Raw genomic sequence first — 7,322 nt, 5'->3', positions numbered from 1 at the left:
CTCCTTCCGGATTCCCGAGTGGAAATCCTCGGGGAAGCGGGCCAGAATGAGTCGCTCTAGGATCTTTGACAGGGAAGGAAGGAGGGAGATTGGGCGGTAGCTGTCAGGTAGGGTGAGGTTCTTGAGAGGCTTTGGGAGTAGGATAAGTTTTGCCTGTTTCCAGGGTTTGGGGAAGTATTTGAGTCGGAGGCAGGAGTTGAAGAGGGAGGTTATCCATGTTACGACCCATTCTGGCAGTCTTCTGAGGGCTGGGGTGCCCAGTCGGTCTGCTCCCGGGGCCTTCTTCGGGCGGAGTCTGGCGAGGGCGCCGGCAACTTCAGCCTCGGTGATGGGGGGCAGTTCGTCCGGTTCCAGCGAGTCTTCTTGGTCGGTGGCTTCCAGGAAGCCCTCCACTGCACTAGAGTGTTTCTGGGTCGTCGATGTCGTGGTTGGGGGAGAACTGAGCCTCCATGGTGTCGGCGAAGACTTCAGCTTTCTCCTCGGCAGAGTAGACCAGACCGCTCTGTCCTTGGATGGGACAGACAGTCCTCTTATCGCCTCTGAGGGTTCGGGCGATCCGCCAGATGGAGCCGTCGTCTGTGTTAAGAGTGTCAACAAACTCCCTCCAGCGGCTCTCTCCATGTTGTTGTAGTAAGTTGGAGACCCTCTGCGATTGGCGATTAAAGGCTGCCCTGTCCCCAGTATACCTTGTCCTCTGCCATCTCCGTCTGAGTTGCCGTCTCAGCCGGATCTCGTCCATGAGATGACTCGGGAGGTTGCGGCGGCAGTCCGGTCGGTCGGTGGCTGGTCTTGCTGAGCGATCCATGGCTTCCTGCAGGCAGGAGTGTAGTTTGGAGACTCCAGCGTCCAGTTCAGTGTCAGTTGTGGGAGGTCGGGGAGAGAGTGGTCTGTCGGCCAGATAATTATAGTATCTGGTCCAGTCCACGGTCTGTCTCTTCCTTGGGGGCAGAAGTCGGTCAAAGTAGTCAGTCAGGTGAATAGTAATTGGGAGGTGGTCAGAAGATAGGTCCTGAACAGCAGAGACGTCGAGTGAGGCGGGAAGATTACAGTGAAGTGCAAAGTCTAGTATGTCTGGGCGGTGTTGTTGTGGGCCGGGGAAGTGAGTGGCTTCCACCGGTGCAGTCAGGGAGACGTGGGGGCGGGTGTCCAGGAAGTTAAGTAGTTCGCGGCCAGCGCAGTTGTTGGCGACACAACCCCAGGATGTGTGCTTGGCGTTGAAGTCGCCGGCTACAACTGCTGGGCAGCCCGGTCGAAGAAGTAGGTCGAGCTCTGCGAGGTCGAGTCGTGTTCTCGGCGGGCTGTACACTGAAGACAGCTCCATCTCTGGTCCTCCGAAGCAGGCCGCGATCGAAGTAACCTCCGTGGACAATCCCGGGCGTGGGACAAGTCGGTGAGGGACTCGGCGGTGAACTAGTATGGCTGTTCCACCAGCCGGGCGGTGATGTAGGGGGTGGGGTGGTCTGTCTGTTCTGTAGATGAAGTAGTTGGGGATTGTGAATGGTGTCTGCGGTGTGAGGTGAGTCTCCTGCAGCAAGGCGATGTCGGTGTCGAATTCGCCTAGGAACTGCAGAAGCTCGTGCCGCTTCCCTCGGAGGCCGTTGCAGTTCCAGGAGACAATCCTGGGCTTCCTATCCATGGGAGACTGCGTTGCTGGAGACGGCCTGGGAGGTCAGCATGCCCGCCAGGGATTGGAGCATCTGCACCACCGCAGTAAGCTGGTCGATTACCTTGACGAGCAAGGTATTTACGTCTGGGCGTTGGTAGTCAGGGGCAGCGGGGCTCACTTGGTGGGGCCGAGTGGAGTTTCCAGGGTGGCCTTTAAATTGGCCTTTTTCCCTGTGCCCAGAATTGTAGGCAGGCGGGGGCCGCTGCCTGATGTCAGGCTCACAAGCTGGTGGTGTCGGCCGTGGAATGTTCACGAGTCCGGGCTGGTCGAAGTCATCGGCAGTCGTCCGGTCGGCTCCGTCCCTAGTGACTTCTGCCCAGGACCGGGCGGTCGTGGCCCGGTTGGCTGGGTTGCGAGGCGGCCGGTGTTTTCGCCTGGGCGCCGACTCGGAGAAATCTTCCTCGGCGCCAAGGCAAGGACTGCCGCAGTGTTTCAACTGCCAACAATTTAACCACAGTTCCAGGAAACTGTCACCTACCAGCACGCTGCGTCAGGTGTGGAGGAGGCCATGAGGTCAAGTCCTGCACGCTGCCTAAGGAGAACCGGTGCAAATGTGCCAACTGTGGAGGCGACCACCCTGCGAGCTACAGGGGCTGCGCGGCGGCGCACAAACGCGCCCTGGGCGCGCTACACCGCCGAGAGGCACCACAACGCCAACAGAGAGGTCCAGCTCCACGCCCGACCGCAGGAAAACCGCAGATCCGCCCTACAAACCACATCGCAGGCCGTAGGTACGCGGATGTGCTAGCCAGCCCGCGGCTCCGCCCTGACACGCCGGCACCTCAAAACCGAGGCAATGCAGCACCCGAATCTCGGGCAGAGCCATCAATCCCCGCCGCACAGAGCTCAACTGCCGCCAATCCCCCCAAGCTACTGCAGCTCCTGAAGCCCCAGCTGCACCTGCAGCCCCAGCTGCACCTACAGCACCCCTGGATATGGCCATCCCCCAAGCCCCCAAACCGCAGAGGAGGAGAAATAGAGGTAGTATCCGGCCGCCGTAAGCCATCAAGCAGCCGTGTAAACCGCGATGAAGAGGAGAAGGCCGAAGAGGCAGAAGAGCGGACAAGGGAAACCCAGCCTGCACCTGCAGATAGACACCACACTGCATACCAACCTACTCAACGGAGCAGCACTGCTGATGAGACACCTAATCAGCCGGGATACTTGTCCCACGCGGCAGTGTTCAAGTGGATATCGACATTAGTCACAATCGTGACCGACACCAGCAAAAACACCCAATGAGCTGCTTGCAGCCATTCTTGTCTCATTCCAGGAACTCCTGGTCCATGGATAGACACTTAAGACTGGTTGTCTGGAATGCGAATGGAGTGATGTCCCGAAAAAATGAACTCCACTTGTTTGCCACCGACCACGACGTGGATGTGCTGCTCCTAACGGAAACACACCTTCAGCCCGGCTCTGTGTTCAACGTTCCAGGCTACCAAACATACCGGACGGACAGGCCACCGCGTGGAAAGAAGAAACCCTGGCGGAGGCACTGCCATCCTGGTCCACCGGAGAGTTGTGCACAGACCCATCACCGTCGCCACTACTGACCTCGAGTCCACAGGAATAGCGGTGAATGCAAGTGGAGCCGAGATACACATCTTCTCTGCTTACTGCGCTCCGAACGCAGTGCTTCGCCCGGCTGAGCTAGACGCCCTGTTTGGCTATGGAGACTCTGTCATCATTGGCGGGGACTTAAATGCCAAGCACGCGTCGTGGCACAGCAGAAGGCCAAACACCAAGGGACGACGCCTTCGAGACTACGTGGATCAGCGGGAGGATACGCAGGTGGTAGCACCTGTAGACCCCACGTATTACCCACCGCGACTCAACGCCCTCCCTGACGTGCTGGACCTCTTCCTGTTCAAGGAACTTCAACATCAGGTGGACCTAAGCGTAGCCAACGACCTGTCATCTGACCACCTACCCGTACTGGCGACAATAGCCACATCCCCAGTCTCAAAAACTCCACCCACTGGCTTGTCAGTTAGGACGGACTGGGAACGCTACAGTGGCCTCCTGAGCGAACGACTCCAGCCCCCACCCCCAGCAGCGACGCCCAACGAGCTTGACGTCTATGTTTCAGAATTGCACACCGCAATCTCGGACAGCTTGGTGGAAGCGTCTCGACCTGGTCGCCCCCCGCACACCAGATCAGCACTGCCTGCCATCATCCGAGCCGCGGTGGACAAACGAAGACGCCTGCGACGCATCTGGCAACTAACCCGGCAGCCAGTTGCTAAACGAGCCTTCAACGCCCAGTGTAAACATCGTCAAGCGGATGCTGTCCGACTACAGGACCGAGACGTGGAACTCCTATCTCTCTGGCCTGGAGTTGGAGGACGGCAGCGCTTGGAAAACGGCGAAGATCTTGCGCAGCGAGAAACCGACCAACCAGCCCCTCCACGGACAGCGAGGCCTGGCCTATTCCGCCATGGACAAAGCAGAGGCCTTTGCTGACACCATGGAGGAACAGTTCAGGCCAAACGCAGACATCTACAATGAGGACCACTGCGAGCACGTGGAGGAAACTCTTGAACACTACTTCAGTATGGAGCCTGAGGAGGAGCTGGAGCAGTTCACCCTGGAGGAAGTAGAGGCGTTCATCAAAAAATCCAAACCGAGGAAAGCTCCCGGACTGGATAGAATTGGTAACAGAGCCCTACTCGCTGCCCCTGCATCACTGCTGAATTGCCTGGTTAGTATGTTCAACAGCGCCGTCCGATTGCATCACTTCCCGGCTAGCTGGAAGGTGGCCAAAGTCATTCTCATTCCCAAACCTGGAAAATCCCGCCTGTTCCCACAGAACTTCCGCCCCATATCACTCCTCCCCACTATCTCTAAGCTCTTCGAGAAGCTTCTTCTCCTTTCCAGATTAGTTCCCTACCTAAATGACTTCATCCGGCCAGAGCAGTTCGGATTCAGGAGAGATCATTCGACGACTCAACAACTAGTTCGCGTTGTGAACATGCTGGCTGACAACATGAACTACAACCTGTGCTCAGTTGCAGTATTTCTAGATGTCAGCAGAGCGTTTGACAGAGTCTGGCACGAGGGGCTCCTGTACAAACTTGCAGATTCACCAGTTTCCCCCCACCATGGTACATCTCCTCCGCTCCTACCTCACAGGAAGGACCTTCCGCATCGCCGTGGACGGCCGAACTATCTGCAGAAAGGACGATCGAGGCGGGCGTGCCACAGGGCAGCGTACTAGGACCAGTGCTTTATCTCGTTTACACCACCAACGACATGCCACTGGTACCTAGGGTAACGCTGTCCTTGTACGCAGACGACGCCATGTTCCTCTGGCAGGAGCTTTTCAGCCGACACGAGCCGCTGACGTCATGCAGCAGCAGATGGACCTTCTCTCTCCGTGGCTGGAAAAGTGGCGCATTTTCCATCAACACTGAGAAGAGTTCAGCTGTCTGCTTCAGAAAGCGAAGAAGAATGCCGAAGAGACTCCCGCCACCCGTGACTCTGGATGACGATCCAATTGAATGGAAACCCCATGCCAAAATACCTAGGAGTTATTCTAGACTCAAAATTAAATTTCGGACCCCACGCTAAGAAAATAACGCCGAGGAGGCGAAGAAAATTGCTGGGTCAATAGGCCCCCTAATAAACCGCCGCTCGTCCCTCCCTATGAGCGTCAAGACCACAATTTTTCTTCCGCTGTGGTTAGATCGGTCATGATGTATTGCCTCCACAGCTTGGTGGACCAACTGCAGCCGATCTAACCGCAAGTCACTCCAGACCATCCAAAATAAGGCCCTCCGAGCCATCACCCGGCAACCATGGTTTGTACGGAATGAAACCATAAGGAAAATCCCTAGAAGTGCCAACGTTTAGAAGTGTTCGCGAGAACATCAGCCGTCAACGTTCTTCGAGACAGCAGCAAGCGTCGGATCATCAACATATTGCTGCAATCACAGCGCCGTACGACGGTCCGGACGACTACAGGCGGCGCCCCATCACCATCCTGGGACGGACCCACCAATGTAGCAAATTCATCTACAGGAGAGAGCCTGCGATCCCAAACTTGAGACGCAGTTGTTAAAAATTCAATATTTTTCTTTTAAATTATTAATTTGTTTTCGTAACAGTGATTTCTAATTAGGCGACTCTATAAAAAATTTTAAGTTTCAGCGCTTCATTCTACAGCCAGTGAACCTAGAAGTTCAGGTGCTGTACGGCCACGAAGGACGTGGCAGCAGAGTGGTTTAGTGCGGTAAGAATCCCACATAACCGGGGACGCCGGTACCTTTTGAAGGTTCCCTCCTGCTTAACAAAAAAAAAAAAAAAAAAAAAAAAGGTAGGCAGGCAGGCAAGCTGGGCAGGTAGGCAGGCAGGCAGGTAGGCAGGTCGGCTCCGGCTCCTGGGGCGGCTGGCGTTGGAATGACTGGGCGGCTCGGCGGCAGTCACCTCCCTCCGGCTCGCGCGGGGGAGGGGGAGCGCGGCGCTGGGTTGGCTGCCGCGCTGCGCCAATGAGAGGCGCGCGCTCGGGTGGCCTTTAGAAAGGCCTCGGGCGGGACGCTGTGTATTTTGCCCGATTCTCGGGCTATTTTGGGCTTTGAGGCGTATTAAATGCCTCTCACAACCCTTATAGTTAGCATTATGGGACTTGCCACAATTACAGCAGGTCCCCTTCTCACCGGCCGGTTTTTGGCACATTGCCGCGGTATGTGGCCCGCCGCATCGCATGCAGCGCAATTCTCTGCCGCATTTGGTCACTGCCGTGGCCGAAGTGCTGGCAGCGGTGACAATTGTATTGGCCCGGGAGGTTTCCTGTACGGTTTTATTTCCACCTTCACGTACAGGAGTGAAGCTAGTTTATAAATGTCTGTTGGGATATTTGTCGATTCTATATCACGGTCACAGTCTGGTCTGGAGTGTTACCACCCATAGCCTAAGTCTCTCCTCTGCTCGTTTTGAGCTTAAAAAACATCGCCCACGGCAAAATTTTTCTCAACAAGGGCATCTGAGATTAGTTCTGGGGTGGTAAATGGCGGTAGGCCTGATATAGTTACTTTCAGGGGTTCGAGTGCCCGGTAGTGACCGGGTGAAAAAATTTACTTTGTTGTTTTAAACAAATAATTTTGGATGATACGAAAATTGTCAATTGATGACGTCCTTGACAATAATTTCGCCTCTTTGTACTGCGAGCGTTTAGATCTCCCTTTAACAAGTTTGGTGAATTGCAGCCGCGTGTGAGTAACCAACTTGGGGTGAAATCGATGTAGATAGGGGGAATGTGGGGCAATTGTACGGGAGGGATATCCATTGCTGATACTGAAGAGGCATTAGACAGGCTGCTCTCGGGCCTAGAAACCGCGGGGGAATTACAATTAGCTGGCCTCATGCGCTTAGGCGGCCGGAGCGGTGAGGGCGAGGGGGGGGAGGGTGGCAGGGCGTTTCCCGCCATTATTTCGCCGTTAACAATGGCTAAAGTCCGTAATAATACTAATAAAGTCTAATGTCTAAATATAAAGTCACAAATAATATAGTCTAAGTCACATAATACTCACATAGCACAATCACGGTTCACAAAAACACTTAAACAATACACAACAACATTTGAACACATTTGAAAATAACGGTCACTTTATATCACAAAGAAAAACAAGATGGCTAAATTGCCAGGAAAACAACT

This window comes from Homalodisca vitripennis, unplaced genomic scaffold, assembly GCF_021130785.1.
Source record: "Homalodisca vitripennis isolate AUS2020 unplaced genomic scaffold, UT_GWSS_2.1 ScUCBcl_5652;HRSCAF=12477, whole genome shotgun sequence".
Lineage (NCBI taxonomy): Eukaryota > Metazoa > Arthropoda > Insecta > Hemiptera > Cicadellidae > Homalodisca > Homalodisca vitripennis.
The sequence above is the reverse complement of the archived record's forward strand: the minus strand, read 5'-3'. Positions refer to the sequence as shown.